General features: G+C 38.7%; 1 protein-coding gene and 1 long non-coding RNA gene across 5 annotated transcripts in view; one reads left to right on the top strand and one right to left on the bottom strand.

Moving 5' to 3' along the window:
- Positions 1 to 15,514, bottom strand: part of LOC131108830 (uncharacterized) — a 53,444-nt gene extending 37,930 nt beyond the window's left edge. The window contains exons 1-4 of the long non-coding RNA XR_009120547.1: positions 14,960 to 15,514; positions 9,976 to 11,245; positions 9,807 to 9,880; positions 8,818 to 8,898 (exon numbers count right to left, since the gene is read on the bottom strand). This is a non-coding gene — a long non-coding RNA (uncharacterized LOC131108830). The remainder of the gene's footprint in view (positions 1 to 8,817; positions 8,899 to 9,806; positions 9,881 to 9,975; positions 11,246 to 14,959) is intronic.
- Positions 13,971 to 19,291, top strand: part of eya1 (EYA transcriptional coactivator and phosphatase 1) — a 71,113-nt gene continuing 65,792 nt past the window's right edge. For 2 of the 4 annotated variants that reach the window (XM_058060168.1, XM_058060165.1), the window contains exons 1-3: positions 13,971 to 14,154; positions 15,734 to 15,807; positions 16,585 to 16,697. The gene's annotated coding sequence lies outside the window, so the exon portion shown is untranslated. Of the gene's footprint in view, positions 14,155 to 15,390; positions 15,411 to 15,733; positions 15,808 to 16,584; positions 16,698 to 19,291 lie in introns of those variants that run through there. The other 2 variants (XM_058060167.1, XM_058060166.1) reach the window with 2 other exon arrangements.

Raw genomic sequence — 19,291 nt, 5'->3', positions numbered from 1 at the left:
ACCACCTAGCATAACAGAATGACTTGAAATAAGCTACAAGGTCAGGAAAGTTGCGGCAAACCAGAACAAGTACATAAAAATGGCGTTTATTCCAATGTTTCACAGAGCAAAGCATGCAAACAAAGCAGGAAGTTGCCGACAAACAAAAATAATACACTAAACTTCAACAATAACTAAACCCCACAGCTATGAAGTACTACTACAACAGTAGGGTGTTTTTTTTTTAAGCCAAAACAGCTCACGCCCCATTGAAAACAATAACTTCATAAACATGCGGTAAAAGCCTTGTCATGTTTACACTGCCAGATCCACGGCCGACTACGGCTGAGCATCTTCTGTAAGGAAAACACCAGGAAATGAATGGGCCCTCTCCGGGGAAAACACGGTGCAGTGAGAGTTTGTCCAAGAACGCTCCACATGAGCCCCTCAATGAGCCTGAAGCCCCCCCAAACCCCCGTCCGTCCGTCCCTCCCTCACCAGAACATTCATCATTCTTATGTCCGTAGGGTGACTCTCCTCCCCCGGTTCACCTTCGATGTTTTGATGGTGAAAAAGTATTTGCAAAAGCAGACGCTAGCGGAGCCCTGTTGACATACACTGATGTATGCCGTTGTTTTAATCTTTCCAACTTCTTTACAGCACTCCCCTCGCGTCCGTTATTGTAGTATCTTCCTATTGCCCCCTTGTTGAAATGGTATCGCCAGGCAAGAAGCGGCTTAAACTGTCATGCGCTTCAGTCCGTGTCCACGGAACATTGCAAGCCGGCTCGGTCACAAAGGGGCCGTTACGGAGGCCTGGGTCAATGTCTTCTGCCGTCTTCAGGAGCCATGGGGGGGGAAATAACTGGCGGCTGCGCTTCGAGGGAGTCGGCGATCCGAGAGGAACCCAGATGCGGACACTCCTCGCGGGTCTTCAAAGATTCCTCCCATGACGTTCCCTACCAAAGTGATGCGCAGTAAAAATGCTTTATATGTTGGTCAGATCTGTGCTTGTGTAAATCACACTGCAGCAGGGTTTGCTATAAAGCAACGGGGTGCCATTTCTTAAAGGGGATTTTTTTTGGGGGGGGTGGAAAGAGAGTCGTTGTTTCACATGTTGCATTGTCTTTAGTGACATTTTGGACTTTATTGTTCTTGAGCTATGACGATTACCGTATTTTCCGGACTATAAGTCGCACTTTTTTTCATAGGTTGGCCTTTCCTGTGACTTATACTCCAGAGTGACTTATAAAGGAAAAAACTGTTTATGTTTATGTAACCTCAATAAAACTAAAGTAAAGTAAAACTACACAAATACAGTAAAATAAAACTAAAATAAAGTAAAACAGCCTATACTTCAAGCGACTTATAAATAAAAAAACTGTTTATGTTACATAAACACTGGACACCTTTTCTGTTCATGTTTATTTTTTGTGTAGCTGTTAGCATTGTGTTAGCATATCTTACACCTATTCATGTTTTTTTCTACCTAATGATGCATTTTTGGCCTTGTGCGACTTATACTCCGGAACGACTTATAGTTCAGAAAATACGGTATTTCGAAAATTGTTTTCATGTTTATTTTTTGTGTAGCTGTTAGCATTGTGTTAGCATATCTTACACCTATTCAGCTTGTTCTCTATTATTTTATTGTTGGAATTTGCCTACCAAGAGGATGTAGGTTTTGGTCTTAGTACTTTGTAAAATAAATTACCCGCAAAAAATGCGACTTATGTATTTTTTTTCTACATAATTATGCAATTTTGGCTTTGTGTGACTTATACTCCGGAGTTATAGTCCAGAAAATACAGTATTTTGAAAATTTTTTCATGTTTATTTTTTGTGTAGCCGTTAGCATTGTGTTAGCATATCTTACACCTATTCAGCTTGTTCTCTATTATTTTATTGTTGGAATTTGCCTACCAAGAGGATGTAGGTTTTGGTCGTAGTAGTTTGTAAAATAAATCACCCGCAAAAATGCGACTTAGGTATGTTTTTTTCTACATAATTATGCATTTTTGGCTTTGTGTGACTTATACTCCGGAGCGACTTAAAGTCCAGAAAATTCGGTATTTCGAAAATTGTTTTCATGTTTATTTTTTGTGTAGCTGTTAGCATTGTGTTAGCATATCTTACATCTATTCAGCTTGTTCTATATTATTTTATTGTAGGAACTTGCCTTCCAAGAGGATGTAGGTTTTGGTCGTAGTAGTTTGTAAAATAAATTACCCACAAAAAATGCGACTTATGTATGTTTTTTTCTACCAAATTTTGCATTTTTGGCCTTGTGCGACTTATACTCCGGAGCGACTTATAGTCCAGAAAATACGGTATTTTGAAAATTGTTTGGTAGATCCTCATACTGAGTCAGAATCGGGTCTTCATTTGCAGATTCCAGCTACTCCTACACTCAGTACCTAACCATCTCAACCAGTCCTCTCCACAAACAGGCGATGAAGTCGATGTTATCACTGTCTGTTCCTGTATTGCACTCTTCCTTCCTGTCCGTCCCCAGAGTCCCCCAACAAGACTTAATGTGACCGTCCCTATTGTCTATCACCATGTTCTCTTTTTCCGCTTTATCTGTCCCGTCTTTACGAATAAACTACAATACTACTCCCTTGTGCCTTCTTTTAAGATGTTTTAGTTCGCAAACTTTTATATAGTCCCTACTCTACCTTGGTTACAGGTCCAAAAACCAGAAAACTGCCACCAGTGTCGGTCCCGTTCACAGCCTACCCCAATAAAAATATGTCGGTCATGAGCTCCAGATTTATGTACAATTTGGGTACGCAGTGAAACACAAGGGATGAAGGGTTTACAGATTTTGTTTGTTGTTTATTATTTATTTGGGTATATTAATGACATTTGTTTCCTAATTGTGTGGGCAAAGGAGGCCTGTATTGCGGAAACACAGTACAGGATAGTCTTCTTGAAACGCATCCTTCCACGATTGTATTGTATTTTTCTTGTATCAATATGGCTTCAAGATGCACCCGCTTCCTCAGCACCCCGTCTCTGAGAACCACATGTGAAAAGTCCATCTGCGCAATGGGGTGACAGCTTAATGCCTCTTCTTAATTTATCCCCTCCCAATCCATCCTTTAAGTCAGCACTGAGGAACAAAATGTCTTTGGTCAAAGCAATAGAGGATGGCATGTTATTGGGACAGTCCGTTAAAGCTGTCCTCACCTTTCCGCTTGACCTGAGCTAGCTGGAGACGTTCTTCTAGGCTCGGTCGGAGAACCATGAGTGTGATTTACGAGGTAAAGATGTCCAGAGAGGGAAAATGTACAAACCCCCTGCTGAGAATTATCGATCCGGGGGAATTGGTGGCAATCGGGGAAAGGGAGTAAACGGCTTTGCTGTGTTCAGAAGCCATTAGCCTGCACTACTTGCTGGAGAGACAGAACAATGAAGGAGGAGTGGAGCAGTGAAGGGCCTCTAATAGGATAAACTCCCCCATTAACTCTGGGGAGCTGCCTCTCTGAGATGCTATCCATTCTACCGCACAAAACTGTCCGCCATCCTCGGCGGACAATCAGTCACATCTGATGGGAGTGGATGCGGCATGAAGTCATCAAATTAGCATCTCCAGCGTGGTTAATTACACAGAAACCGTGGAGTGGCAGCGTTACTTCATTTTTTTTGTGCTTTTATACAGTGTTTACAGTATAAACATCTGCGCACGACCACTTAAGGAAGAACGGCAACACTCGCCCCTAAAGTAAACATCATCTCCGTGGCGAGTGTATTATTTGAAAGGTAGCTGACAGTGCTCATAAAACGTCAAGCGATACCATTCCAGACGCCTGTGATGTAATCAGCATCTCATTTAGTGTGTTTACTCTTCGCTTCGTGTACGAGTGAAGCTCCGATTGCGGAGTGGATGAGTAATAAAAAGAAAGAGAGAGTAACAATCCAAAATTACTCACCAGTCTGACATTTTTTTATTTTTTTTTTACAAGCAGAGAGTGAACAAGCGTCTTGTAAGCCTATTGTTTGTTGGACATGTATGCGAACACCTTGAGTGGATAACCATATGGCGTCACAGCAGATAGCACAGTTATTAATAATAACCTCCACCTAGCATAACAGAATGACTTGAAATAAGCTAAAAAGTCAGGAAAGTTGCAGCAAACCAGTGTTGTATGATAAAGTGATGTATTCAAGAACAAAAAAACTCACTAGTTATTAATAATAACCGCCACCTAGAATAACAAAACGACTTGAAATAAGCTACAAGGTCAGTAAAGTTGTAGCAAACCAGTGTTGTATGTCAAAGTGATGATATTCAAAAACAAGTAAAGCTCACTAGTTATTAATAATAACCTCCACCTAGCATAACAAAATGACTTGAAATAAGCTACAAGGTCAGTAAAGTTGTAGCAAACCAGTGTTGTATGATAAAATTATGATAGTCAAGAACAAGTAAAGCTAACTAGTTATTAATAATAACCTCCACCTCGCATAACAAAATGACTTGAAATAAGCTACAAGGTCAGGAAAGTTGCAGCAAACCAGTGTTGTATGATAAAGTGATGCTATTCAAGAACAATGAAGCTCACTAGTTATTAATAATAACCTCCACCTAGCATAGCAGAATGACTTGAAATAAGCTACAAGGTCAGGAAAGTTTCAGCAAACCAACGTTGTATGATAATGTGATGCTATTCAAGAACAAGTGAAGCTCACTAGTTATTAATAATAACCGCCACCTAGCATCATATAAACAGAGTGTACGAGTGAAGCTCCGATTGCAGAGTGGATGAGTAATAAAAAGAAAGAGAGAGTAACAATCCAAAATTACTCACCAGTCTGACATTTTTTTTTTTTTTTTACAAGCAGAGAGTGAACAAGCGTCTTGTAAGCCTATTGTTTGTTGGACATGTATGCGAACACCTTGAGTGGATAACCATATGGCGTCACAGCAGACCAGACATGCCTCATAGCTTCATATCGAGAGCTCCCCTTGACTTGGGAATTGTGTGGGAGGCGGAGAGGCTTGTCGAAGGGGAGGGAAAGGGGGACTTGTGAGAGTTAGGAGAAGGTACAAATCAAGGACTTGAACTATTCCAGCAAGGTTTCTCCTACACAAAATAAGTCTGTGGTTCTAACAGACACGAGATCCCCTATACACCCTTGACTAAAAAATTTAAGAGCAGATGAAAAATATAATAATTTATATTTTGCACTCTTGGAGACAGTTTGAGAACCCCCCAGAACCGAAAAAAACAAAACAAAACACGGATTTTTGTTAATCACCTCAAAAATTGGTTGGGTAGAGTTTCCGGGAGTTTCGTGGGCCCGTCTGGAAGTGATGTCAATTTTTGTAAACGCCCCTTGCCACCCATCCCCAAATGTTCTCCGTTGGATTTAGATCAGAGGGACACTCGAAAAATTGATGATATTCCCCTGGAAGACGTTTTTGTGTTGTCCTATTGATTAAAGCCAGTCATTACCACCCAGACGAGGGCCTTCAGTCATGAAGGTTGCCCCAAGTAACATCTCCACACAGCCAGCTGATGTTTGATACCCCTTCAGAACTTGAAGCTCCATTGTTCCATTAAAGAAAAAGCACCCCGGATCGTGATGGTGCTGCCTTCACTGTCCAGGTAATGTTGGAAGTCAAGTTTATATTTTTTCCTCACAGAAAATGAAAGGGAAAGATGGTTATCGAACAGTGACAAACTTCATTTGGGCCGAGGATGGTCCTGTTTCTGAACAGACAGCCAGTTGAATCCTCCGACATTTTTTTTGGGTCTACCTCTTAACCAAAACCCTCAAGATCTTTGACAAAGTTTCAAATGACTGTCCCACTGAATCCAAACTCATGTGGAAAACAGTGATTGAGTCAGAATAGAAACAATACAATGTAAAAAAAAATAAAAATTATAAGAAAATATTGCAACAACACCATTGGTTTTGTCTTTTAGGCCACACAAGTAAATGAGATTCAGATGTTCATTCCCCGTTTTGACCAAACCACATCAGCTGTCGCTCATCTTGTTTCCTCTTTCCCTCTCCAATTATTTCTCCAAAAAAAGGGACAAAACCAAAAACCAACTATCACCCAGCATGCAGACTCCTAAAAATTCCACAAGCTCGGGGGGCCAAGAAGCTGCAACTGGCATCTGTTTTTATAACCGGGAATCCCCCTTTCGCTGGTTGTGACACCAGACTACAGCTAGCACGCTAGTTTTGAAAGTGGGGAGAAAGTGTGATTATGGTTTCAAACATGCCAGCAGTTCTCCTTCTCGACGTGAAACAAAGCCACTAGCTTGTCAAACAACGTTTGTTGTTTGCTTCGGTCCAAACCAAATGAGTGGGTTCGGGGAATTAGCATATCCTAACGGGTAACAAATATAACTATTCCTTTGCGGTTCCAGCACACATGGGAGATTTTGGTGCTTTTGCGGCGGTCGGACATTTACATACTTGAATATGCATCACTGATGTAGGGTTCCCAAACTGAGGATCCGAGATAAGGGATTTGTTCAACATTGGAAAACTTCAAGATGGAATATTCTGTGTGCTACTTTGATTCATTCCATAGATGTATGAAAATATAACATTTCAGCTCTTTCTAATGGTGCCCAATCAGTTCCACCGGGGCTCTTCTAATGGGGTATGCAGCCTCTACCGTGATTACACTGAATTGTGGGTATTTCCTGCCTCTAAGCCTTGCATATAGATCGAGTGAGGCGGTGGCTGAGGGACTACCGTTTCTCTCCACTACATCTTCATTTCTTTCTCTCACTCTGTTTTTTTTTTTTTCTTAAAGAAAAAGCAAAACACTTTTGTTTTTTCTGGCTCCGCTGTCAAAATAGCAAGCCGGGGTTTTGGCTCGGTGTCCGCCCGCATGTAGCCAGAGGAAAATCCCAGGAGTCAAGTGTGTCTGAATACACTTGAATCCACATGATCGCCATTCATCTGTTGCATTAGCCACACCTACTGCTGACCTATGCCTATGTATAGTATCTTAAAACCTTCCTAAATCAATAGGACTCTTGCCTTAATCAGTCTTACAATTTTACAAAAATCAATTCAAATCTTGCTTTGATCCATCCAAAAATCAGTTTGGTTCTTGTCTTGACAATCCTACAATCTTCCAAAATCAATGGGACAATGTTAGTTGGATTCTTACCGTGACATAAGTCAAAATCTTATTGCAATTAATTGGATTCTTGCCTTGACCAATCTCAAAATCTTCCAACATGAATTACGACTCTGGTCCTGACCAATAATCGCCAAATCTTTCAAAAATCTAAGCAAATCTTGCCTTGACTAATCCCAAATATCTTCTAACAAAAATGGGACTCTTGCCTTGACCAAGGTCAAAATTTTCCAAAATTAATAGGACTCTTGCCTTTGCAAACAATCACCAAATGTATATAGCCTTGACTAATTCTAAAATCAGTGGGTCCAAAATCAGTCATATTCTCTCTTTGCCAATTGGCTAATCTTTGAAAAATGAAAAACACCCTTGACCAATCCCAAAACCTTCCTAAATCAATAAGACTCTTGCCTTAATCAGTCTTACAATTTTACAAAAATCAATGGAAATCTTGCCTTAACCAATCCGACTCTTGCCTTGACCAACGATTGGCATAATTTTAAAAATCGATGTACATCTTAACTTGACCATCCGCTCAAAATCCATTATATTTTTGCCTTGACCGATCCCAAAACTTTTGACACAAAGCTGCATCCGTTGCTAATAACTGCTGATAGAGGTCAAGTGCATTGGAATGCCCTTTAATTTTCCTGTCGCCGTTTTTGCGTTCTACGGCTAACAAAAGCGATTGTGTTTTGTCCGAGCTGCTAAATGATCCTGATTGACTGACTCGTCATTGGCCTGTCACGACCGCAGGAATGCACCTTGTATGAAAAGCGCCTCCAACAAACACAACGACTCACGTTACCAGGGGCGGTGCAGTTGGAATTAAAGCTCATTGTGTGATAAGAAAATTCCTTCTTTTCACTTCGCTTGAAACGTGATAGGAAGCTAATGCAAAACACCTGAGAAAAAATGCAAGAAAGAGTATTGTCTGATTGGTTATGGTAATTCCTCATTTATTCACTCATTCGTGCCGGAGAGAACATTTAAACCCGAGCCACGTCGAAACCTGTAAGCACACTTAAAAACAGATGTGGCTCTGACTTTGCGGACAGCTTCATGAAAAATGGTTCCTCGACCAAAAAGAAATGCGTAGGGAAGCGGATCTACTCGGAGGAAGCGTTAGTGCATTGTTATGTTTTACTGTATGGAATGAATCAGAAGGCTACAATCTGTTATGTGACGCTGGTTGACGTCCAGATTTCCACTATAAGAAGAAGATAAAAACTGTATAACAAATAAAACTCAAATAAAGTAAAACTGCTCACCTTTTGAAGAGGCCTGACAAACTAATAAATAAAGTACTTTCTGGGTTTTTTTTTTTACTTTATCGCATACAAGGAGGCCATTTTGATACATTTTGTACGTTAAAAATGTAAAAACCAATCCTATGTAGGTGAATATGTGCTAAGCTAGCTGACTAATTCTCAATAACGAAGAAGTTTTGAGGCATATTTTTGTCCAAACTCCAAATTGTACAACTTTCCGGCATGAATAAAAAGCAGTTTCCTGTGTTAAAAAGATGCTCCCCTCCTGCTAACCACACATCCTGTCCAGCTTTGTTCGCTGGCAGTGATCCGATCCAACAGGAAGGAAGAAACCAATCAGAAACGCATCACATCGACTCTGTGTATTATTAATAAATTCTGCCTGACCGCCGTGCCGTGACGTTCATGAACAATAAGCCTGCACGCTTAATAGCGTCTCCATTAAACTCACCTCCTCCGATATTACCCCGTGGAAGGTGTTGTGTTCCTGCCGACCGGTGTCCAGACAAGGGTGGTCGGCTGCAACCAGATCCTATGACATCCCGGGGAACACAAAAACATGAAACATAGTTATTGATCATGGTAATCGGATAACACGTGTTCTTTGTTTGCAGTTAAAAATGGCTACGTTGCTCCACGGAAACATTATTATTTTGTGTTGTTGCATTTACATTAAAGGCACGCTTTAATCGCATCACGCCTTTAAACGCATCTCTCAATAATGGACTGAGAGAAATTGCAATCTGTGAAGGGCCTGCAGCTCTGTAATGGACAAACCTGATTAATTTAATCTTGTTGCTTTCTATCATGGCTGCACTTGATCATTTCGACAGATGGAGCATCGCCCCCCTCCCCTAAAAAAAAAAAAAAATATTGCATCTTTTGTGTCTTATATACACTTCCATAGAGGTATATAGGCACAAAAATAAATTGAATGCAGTTTTTCTCCTCTCTTGAGGCATCTGGTTATGATAAATATCTGACATACAGCATAACAAATATGACACTGTATAAAGTCATAGAGAAGGGCTTAAGTTGTGCAAGTGTAAACATGCGCAACTTGTGATTTATTAATATGATTTGCCTTTGAATGTACAAATTTGGGAGCTTAGCGTTTCTGCTCTTTCATTCTGCCGGCGACCGCCGTCATTTTTCTGTCTAATTATTTCCTTTTTTTTTTTTTTTTACAGTGCACCGCAAGCTGACAGTGATGGATAACAGGGTAAAAATGAACATTTTCTTCTGCGTGTATGTTGGATGGAATCAAGCGCACATGGCGTTCTTCGCTCTAAACCAAAAAGAACCTTGGAAAGATTGTGTTCCCCCCCTATTCTGCTTTTCCCATTCTGAGGTGATACACTTAGTTTTTGCTCGTCGGGAGTGATGCATTGCAAAAGTGTTGCTTTTGTTGAAGATATGCCATCAAGATTGCCGTCGTACATCGAATACGTCCAGCTTGGATAATGCTGGACCTCCATGATTGGATGTTTTCTTTGTCCGAAAGGAGGAAGAGGCTGTCAAATAGAAGTCCATCAACCGTTTTAATGTCCATTCAAGATGCTTCTACTGTATATGTAAGCACCTTGTTACATCATATGAAGCTCCTCACCTCTGGTTAGTGGTTGTACATTCTTCTATAATGGCTCTGTGCTGCTGCTAGAGTTCCTCAACATCACGTCTTGACAAAGCATTTTCCTGCTGGAAAATGTTGAGTGAATGGACTTCTGAGACAACGCCGTCTTCCAGATTCAGAGCAGCAGCACTCTTTTTTTTCCCCCTGCAGATAGCGCCGTCCAACCTGTGTCCAATACTGTGTCCAATACTGTGTCCAATACTGTGTCCAATACTGTGTCTCGGTGGGAAGAGGCGGGGTCATAGCATACATACATACACAGAATGCAGAAGCGTGTAACATAGTGGTAGATTGCAAAATATTGCCATATAGTTTTTCACACAGTATGTGGAGACTATTGAGACAAATTATTTTGTATCTTTACCTCAACACTGGCGGAAAGAGAAATAAAAAATAAATAAGAAATAAGAAAATAAGAAATAAAGAAAATAAATATATAATAATAATAATAATAATAATAATAATAATAATAATAATAATAATAATAATAATAATAATAATAATAATAATAATAATAATAACACACTCAATACTGGCGGAAAGAGAAATAAAAAATAAATAAGAAATAAGAAAATAAGAAATAAAGAAAATAAATATATAATAATAATAATAATAATAATAATAATAATAATAATAATAACACACTCAATACTGGCGGAAAGAGAAATAAAAAATAAATAATAAATAATAAATAAAGAAAATAAATATGTAATAATAATAATAATAATAATAATAATAATAACACACTCAACACTGGCTGAAAGAGAAATAAAAAATAAATAAGAAATAAGAAAATAAGAAAATAAGAAATAAAGAAAATATATATGTAATAATAATAATAATAACAATAATAATAATAATAACACACTCAATACTGGCGGAAAGAGAAATGAAAAATAAATAAGAAAATAAGAAATAAAAAAATATATATATGTAAATAATAAAAAATAAAAACAATAAAATAAATTCAGCATTTATCTACCCTTGTGTGGCCTTTGATAGGAATGGAATATTTTCTGCCAGCTGCCATTCACATTTCCAAGCTGTGTTAAAGAGGCTGTTGTCGTTTGTTTGTTAGCCGCCGCTACATTCGCTGCTACGACCACAACCAGCTCCATTCACACATATCACCTACTGTACAAAACACATGCTTCATGTTTGCATCCAGACTCATTTTGAAGCTCCGTGCTCCTCCAATTACATGAGCAGTCTCCCCCAAAAGGTGTCCTTGGATGTCTCGGAGTGCCTGAAAAAGATGTGGACCATTAGATCTGGATTGTCTTCATCTGCTTGGATAATTTGCTATTAGATTTACCGTCTGTGATTTTTTTTTTTTTTTTTTTTAGCAGACGCAAATGTTAGCATGGTTTCTGTTTTGTGTCATGTTTTTTTAACACGACGCACTGCTGCAACCTGGCAGCTTTGTGCTACGTTTGAGAGTCTCACCTGCATGGAGGTAGTTAAACTGAATTCCACTGTATTTTATGACCAGAGTTATGTTTACCAAAATAAACACATGAAACAGAAGATTAATATTTTTTTTTTAAGTCAGAAGGTGTGTTTCTTTACACTTTTAAGGGTTTTTTTCAGTGAGACTAATTTGCTGTCAAGCAGGAGGTTGTTTTTGCAACTCGGGCAGACTCCAGAAATTAATTTATCCAAATAACCAAGTCCTCCTGGGCCATGGAGGTTGGGCACAGAAATGGCAAAACTCTCCCGTTTGAAGTCTGGAATGTTTTGGCTGACTTTGAGCAGGCGACTCAAGTAGGAGGGATCGTTTTCCCTGACCCTTGGGATTTTTAACCATTTTCATACAGCGAGGACAAAACAACGTGGGGGGAAAAAAAATGCCTGCACGGAGTTTGCGAACAAAAATGTGGACTCTGAGGCACTAAAACATGAAAAACCTGTTGGATAAAACTTAATGCCAAACAGTTAGTAGTGGTCTAATTATTTACCCTAAGTGATATTTTAATAAGGAAGACCATAACACAAGGTGGTAACAGGCCACTTCAGTTTCTAGTGTAATAAATAATTTGCAGGTCATATGTGATGATGAGCTGTTGAAGACAAGAAATCCCCAATGACAGCTTTTTATAACCTATGACTCAGCTGGCCATTATGCTCCTGACATGTAGACCACATCCCCCCGCCCATAGAAGTCACATGTCAGCTCTCACCACTTAACAACTTCACCTCTGCTGGACCCAAGAAAGTCATTCATTTTTATAAATATGACCGTAAATATGTCCGTACTAAGATTTAAAAGAAATCTGTTTATGATGCAACAAATAGGCCATCTCTGTTTTAAAGCACCAGTAAGGAACAATTGGGTGTCATGCTCACAAACTCCTCCTATTGTAGTGAAGTGTAACTTCTGCAAAATTAAATTAAATGGCAATTAAATGAAAATCATGTCCAAATTTGATTCAAATATTTTTTTAATTAAGAAAATTTCATAGAAAAATTAGTAAAATAAGAATTAATATTCTTAAATATATAGACAAATATTTATATTTTAATTGTTTGCATTTTCCTTGAAATAAACATGTAAATATGATTTATACTTTTCTCAAATCTTGAGTGAAAATGTATATTTTTTATTTTTAAAAAAATATGTAATATATGTAAGAGAAGAAAATGTTTTTTAAAAATAGGAACAAGAAAAACATAATTAATACACAAAATTATTATTTTTTGCTTGATATGTAAAAGTCTAAAAAAAATTTGGAAGAAAATTAAAACATGAAAAAAATCAAAGAAGAAATAGAAATTTAAAAATATATACAGAAAAAAGATACATAATTTTTTTTGCATTTTGCTTGAGATTTAACAATTAAAACATTATTAATCATCTGCCTATATGTTAAATCCATATATTTTACAATGTTGAAATGCATAGGTTATGCAAAAATGTATGAAAGTAGCAAATAAATCATTACAAGATCAAGTCAATAAATTGTGCTGCAGGGCAACAAAGTAAAAGATGACCATAGCTTATCCAGTAGGATAAAAAAAAATACAACTATACAGTCGAGACACATGCAGTTAGCACCAACTTTAAAAAAAGCTACATTTGATGTCCACAAGTTAGCCTGCGTTCTGCCGTGCATATGTAATGCTAAACTGAATAATTGATTTCCTCGTGCCTGCTTGGTGCCTGCGACCGATCAAGTGTTACAGTGTTTGATTGGCGTAATGGCACCGCACCCCCCAGGTAAGGTCACATGAGGGCAACATCTGGGCCTATAATGCATTATGCAACTCCCACAATGCTAGGCTCGGTCTCATATGGTGTTGGTTGATAACACGGTTATGTTATCATTTCCAAAAGCCTGGCTCTCGTTAAGAATAGGTCTTTAATTGCAGGGTTTTCAATAAAATAATAAAAAGATCCTGTTACTATGCTTTCTTCTGGTGTTTTTTTTTTTTTTTTACTGAGAGGGGCTACAAGGAAATAAATCCAGCAGTGTTGATGAAGTACCTGACAATAGAGTTAACGCTGCACTGGTGGGTTATAGGAATACAGCGGACACGGGCAATTAGGCCCGGCGAGTAATTTACAGTATGCATGCAGGTGGGCTGCAGACCACCTGAGTCACAAATGAGGTCCAAATAAAGCAACGCAATCAGCCACTATAAAAAGCTTGGTGCTTATTTATCTAATTTCTGTTTTTTTACGCAAGGCATGACTTATAGCGTTGGCTTTTTCTCCCCGGGAATGAACGATCAACTTTTTATACGGTGTTGATGTTTTGACGTCACTGCGAACTCCCAGCTACCTATTATTTATGAAACATTGGCAGTCTTGCCTATTTCGTTTTACTACGTCTTCCTGCTGAACTCGCCGCTTGAAATGAGGGAATATTTGCCGAGTCTCTCTAGTATTATGTCACCAGAGTCAAAAAGGCACGGCTGTGGAAAAATAAGCTTGTTTCGCAGATGATAGACACCTATGGTGCAAATAGAAGCCATGTATTATACTGGAGGGCTATGACATTTATCCTATTTAGTGCAAGAATATTTCCAATGAAAAACTTAGCTGGTTTTACAACTGAGTCAGTTTATATTAACTTTAAACACACGCACAAAAAAGTATATATTAGTCTATATTCTGCCTTCAATATGAAGCATAATGGAAGTGTGGCTTGCATGGTAGGTAGCTAACATCACCTAGGCGGCAGCTAGCTAGGTTGTTTTTCCTTATTTTAAAACGAAAATACAACAAACAAACCAACTCTAGAATCAAATATAGTTTGCTTCATTATTGCAGAATAATATTAATTCGTTGAGATACTCACCAAATAGCAACATAAGTGTCGGCCGCAATTGACGCATTAGCATCGAACATATATATGCTAACTCGAGTAGCATAATAATTAAACATCCAAATAACTAACGTCAAAGGAATGGCAGGAACACTACAACACTAGAATCAAATGATTTATTGAGCTATTCGATGTACAATATGTCACCGGATAGCAACGCAAAAATAGGCCACAAACGAAGCCATTCGCATTATGCTAACTTAACCCGGAAATCGCCATTGACATGCTAATGCGATTAGCGTCGTGTTTACACATACAAAAAACACACTTCACAGGAATAACACGGAGCTAACAGGGCCAAGATACAAAAACAAACACTAGAATCATATGATTAATTGAGCTAATCGTTGTAAAATATGTCGCAAGATAGCAAGACAATTTAGGCCACAACTGAAATATTAGCATAATGTTAACTTACCCTAGAAATCGCCATTGACATGCTAATGCGATTAGCGTCGTGTTTACACATACAAAAACACACTTCGCAGGAATAACACGGAGCTAACAATGTCAAGATACAAAAATAAACACCAGAATCGGATGATTGATGAGCTAATCGTTGTAAAATATGTCGCCAGATAGCAAGGCAAGTGTAGGCCACAACTGAAACCATTAGCATAATGGTAACTTACCTTGGAAAACGCCATTGACGTGCTAACGCTATTAGCGCAGTGTTGAGCCTTTTAGCATCCAAAAACACAAACGACTGCTGGTGAAAATTAACATTTTTGTACAGACACAAAAACGTTTAGTTAGTCTGTGGCAAGGCTCCATTTGTCTGTCAAAACAAAAATGTATTTATATGTATTTATTGTTTTTAATACCCTAGTAGTGTTTTGTTCATTGGGGTGTCTTTCATGTAATAGCTATGCTAAGTGTAACTTTGCCTGTTATTGGTGTGGAGAGCTAAATTATTCAGTATTTTTCTTTTGGACGTTGCTTAAATAGCTGAGCCAGCATCTGTAGACCACACACGCACAGCTGTTGGTAGGGTGGCCGCTGCTAGTTACATCATTTGTGAGTCTATGCCAATGACTTTCTATTTTTTTATTCGCTGAATCACTCTTGTATGCCCAAGCTACTGTAAGTCATGTAGGAGTATGCTTATGGGGTTATTTGTTGAACAAATAGGAAGTCAAAGTTGTGCAGAAACAGGCGGCTTAGCAGTGCTGCTATTGCGTCCTAATCCAAACACTTCACCCAATTTGATTGGATTATGAGTTTTGGGTATCTGATGCTACCTCGGTTTAAAATAGTAGCAAATTTTGCTATTATTATAGGAGTATTAGTAGTTGTATTGCAACGGACATTTTAAAGTGCACGCAGAGGCACATTATACCTCAAAATGCATCATTTTGTGGGATTACTAGAAACTATGATTGTTTAATTTTGATCTTTGTTTGTAGACTACCGGAGACAATGGATCAGTCTTTCGTGGGTTTTGGAGGAATTGTTATCGTCACGGCAACTCTCAAAACAGGTGAGGTCTACGTCTTGTTCATTACTGGGAAAAAAAAGGGAAAAAAACCAAAAGTATTGTGTGATATTGTGCTGCTGAATAATTAAAAAAATTGTAATCAAATTAATCAGTGTTCAAATTAATTAATCACGATGAAGTCAGCTGAGAATTGCATTAGTGATATTGTGATACTGATATCGTGTTGAAAGTAGGACTGTCGAATGCTTGAAAAAATTGTCGTCAGATTAATCGGTGTTCAAATTAATTAATCGTGATTAAGTCCGCTTAGAATTTGCATTAGGAGTGGTGGTGCAAAAATACACACAATACTGATAGTGTGTATTGTGTGATATTGTGCTGCCGAATGATTTAAAAATTTGTAATCAAATTAATCAGTTCTGAAATTAATTAATCATGATTAAGTCAGCTGAGAATTGCATTTGTAGTGGTGGTGCAAAAATACACACAATACTTATATTCCACCCTCGGCCATTTTTGTGTGGAGTTTGCATGTTCTCCCCGTGCATGCGTGGGTTTTCTCTGTTTTCTCATTCCAAAAACATGCTAGGTTAATTAGCAACTCCAAATTGTCCATAGGTATGAATGTGAGTGTGAATGGTTGTTTGTCTATATGTGCCCTGCGATTGGCTGGCTGGCCACCAGTCCAGAGTGTACCCCGCCTCTCTTGCCCGAAAACAACTAGGATAGGCTCCAGTGAGGATAAGCAGTAGAAAATGAATGAATGAATGAATGAAAACAAAAGCAAAATTTTAATAAATATCGATTTTTCTGTTACAGACAGGTGAGGTATTGTCGAGCCGGATGACGTATAGCGTTCACTGTTGGGAGCAGAACCGGAGAAGTCTGATGAAGAATGAGCTGGAGACCGGATGCTAATCCGATAAGTAAGGGTACGTTTTTGAAAGTAGTGTATTTCAAATAATAGCATAGTATGAACTATATACAGTACATTTATTCATGTAAACAACTGCTTATTATTTAGACAAGGACTCAATAATGTACATAGTGTCCACTGTCTTCCACTGTGAATGATATGCATTACCTCAAATGACTGAAATATCTAAGTATTGATAATTTTGGAGCCTATTTTTGATATGATTGCATATGAATGAGGGTGCAACAAACCGTCTTCCTCTATGAATTAATAGTCACAAGACAACAACGTCGGAGGCAGATTGAGTGACAGGCACGTCTCGGCATCCTACAAAATTAGCTTGGCTGTTGCTACACGCCGCTACCCCTCCTGCTTGTGCACAAATGAGAAAGTTAAGCGCTACGGTTCAGAAGTTCACATTTTGGATGCATGCCGGAACTCCTTACGGCTTGGTGACGTTCTTTTTTTTTTTTTTTTTTTTCAACAGTAACAGGTGGTGGGAGTGACATAATTCTGGCTCCGCGTTCGGCTCCTTAGGAGTCGGGCCCTCGCTGTGCAAGAGGAGTTATTACTTTGACTGTTTCCCTCGACCTGTTCCCTCGTGTGATGATAAAGCCACCAAAATGGCGATCACGCTCAAAGAATACCGCAGCTGCTAACGTACATCACGTCTTAATTGCGCGCAAACAAATCACTTGCATCATACTTTGACACGTCTCGAGGTCCCGGACTGAGGAAAGCTATTTATTCACATGCGCTGTTAACTACTGGCATGTATTGCGTTCGAGCGGAATGCGATTCAGAATGCAGAAAATTATATTTAGTTCTCGGCAACAGACAGCAAGCGGCACCAGCGGGTCTAGCCTAGCTGGTGTGGGAGAACGGTTATTTATGTCGCAGTATGGACTTTCAATTACTATAATCCCGCCGCCTTCAAGAAGCAAAATGTGGCATCTTTGCTTCTTTAATGACATTAAATATCTATATTGATATCTCTGCTATGTATCGAAGCGCTTTTAATGCCAGCCAAAACACAACAGAGTGACTGTCGAGCGAATTAAATGCATGCTGGCTTTTTCCCAGCCCATTAATAGGAAGGTGCTTATGGATAGTGGAAATACCCCACAGCTGCAGCAGAGCCGTCGCTCCATATGTGAGCCTCCTGTCAAATGCTCAGAAAATACTTAGAGCGAGCTCTAAGTTGCCGTACAGTAGCCAGCCTGCATGCATGCATGCATGTGGGGGGGGGCATAAAAATTGGTGATGGTGCAAAATAGAAGTTGAACAAATGTGGTTAAAGTCAACTAAGAATTGCATTAGGAGTGGTGGTGCAAAAACACACAATACTGATACTATGTGGAAAGTAGGGCTGTCGAATTATTTTAAAAATTGTAATCAAATTAATCAGTGTTCAAATTAATTAATCGTGATTAGGTCAGCTGAGAATTGCATTAGGAGTGGTGGTGCAAAAACACACAATACTGATACTATGTGGAAAGTAGGGCTGCCGAATGATTTAAAAATTTGTATATTGTGTTGAAAGTAGGACTGTCGAATGCTTGAAAAAATTGTCGTCAAATTAATCAGTGTTAAAATTAATTAATCACGATTAAGTCAGATGAGAATTGCATTAGGAGTGGTGATGCAAAAATACACACAATACTGATAGTGTGTATTGTGTGATATTGTGCTGCCGAATGATTTCAAAATTTGTAATCAAATTAATCAGTTTTGAAATTAATTAATCACGATTAAGTCAGCTAAGAATTGCATTTGGAGTGGTGGTGCAAAAATACACACAATACTGATATTGTGTTGAAAGTAGGACTGGGGGGGGCATCAGATGTACAGCAAACGTGCATTTAAAAACACACAACAGAACCTTTTGCATGCTTTATTTCGGGAAACCCTGTGAGGTCTGTGCATATATTTATCGGAGGTTTACCTAAAGCTCCGCAAATCTCACAGCAAAGCCATGTTATTCAACAGGGATGAAGCCAGAACAATGCCTAGATAAGTCAATTACCTACCTGCTAGAAACATACAAGGCCTTGTGTCCCCCCCACACAACTGACAGGCTCATTGTTTGCATTCGGAAGCAGCCCCCCCCCACAAACGCAGCGACTTACCCCGTTTAATTGGTGTGTAATTCCCACACAGTTGTCATATAATGTCTGTTTTTGCTGCCCTACGCAAACAGCGGAGGGGAGCGTGAAAGGTCATGGAGTGGTTAAGTGGAGAATCCTCCAGGAGGGCAAATAATTGGTTGCAGGATTTGTGTCTGGAACCGTTAGTTCCACAAAGTGGCATTGTTCCTTGTGGAGAGATTTGGATTTGACATTTTTTATTCTTTTAAGTCTAAAAATTGTATTACAGTGGAAGTGCAAAATAGAAGAATAAACAATGTGGTTAACGTAAACCAAACCAGTTTTTTTGTTAAACATATATAGATTAAATAATTAAAAATGGTGATGGTGCAAAATAGAAGTTGAACATATGTGGTTCAAGTCAACCAATAAGTCAGCTGAGAATTAGGAGTGGTGGTGCAAAAACATACAATACTGATATTGTATGGAAAGTAGGGCTGTCGAATTATTATTTTTTTTTATC

This window comes from Doryrhamphus excisus, chromosome 21, assembly GCF_030265055.1.
Source record: "Doryrhamphus excisus isolate RoL2022-K1 chromosome 21, RoL_Dexc_1.0, whole genome shotgun sequence".
In the NCBI taxonomy this organism is placed as follows: domain Eukaryota; kingdom Metazoa; phylum Chordata; class Actinopteri; order Syngnathiformes; family Syngnathidae; genus Doryrhamphus; species Doryrhamphus excisus.
The sequence above is the reverse complement of the archived record's forward strand: the minus strand, read 5'-3'. Positions and strand labels throughout refer to the sequence as shown.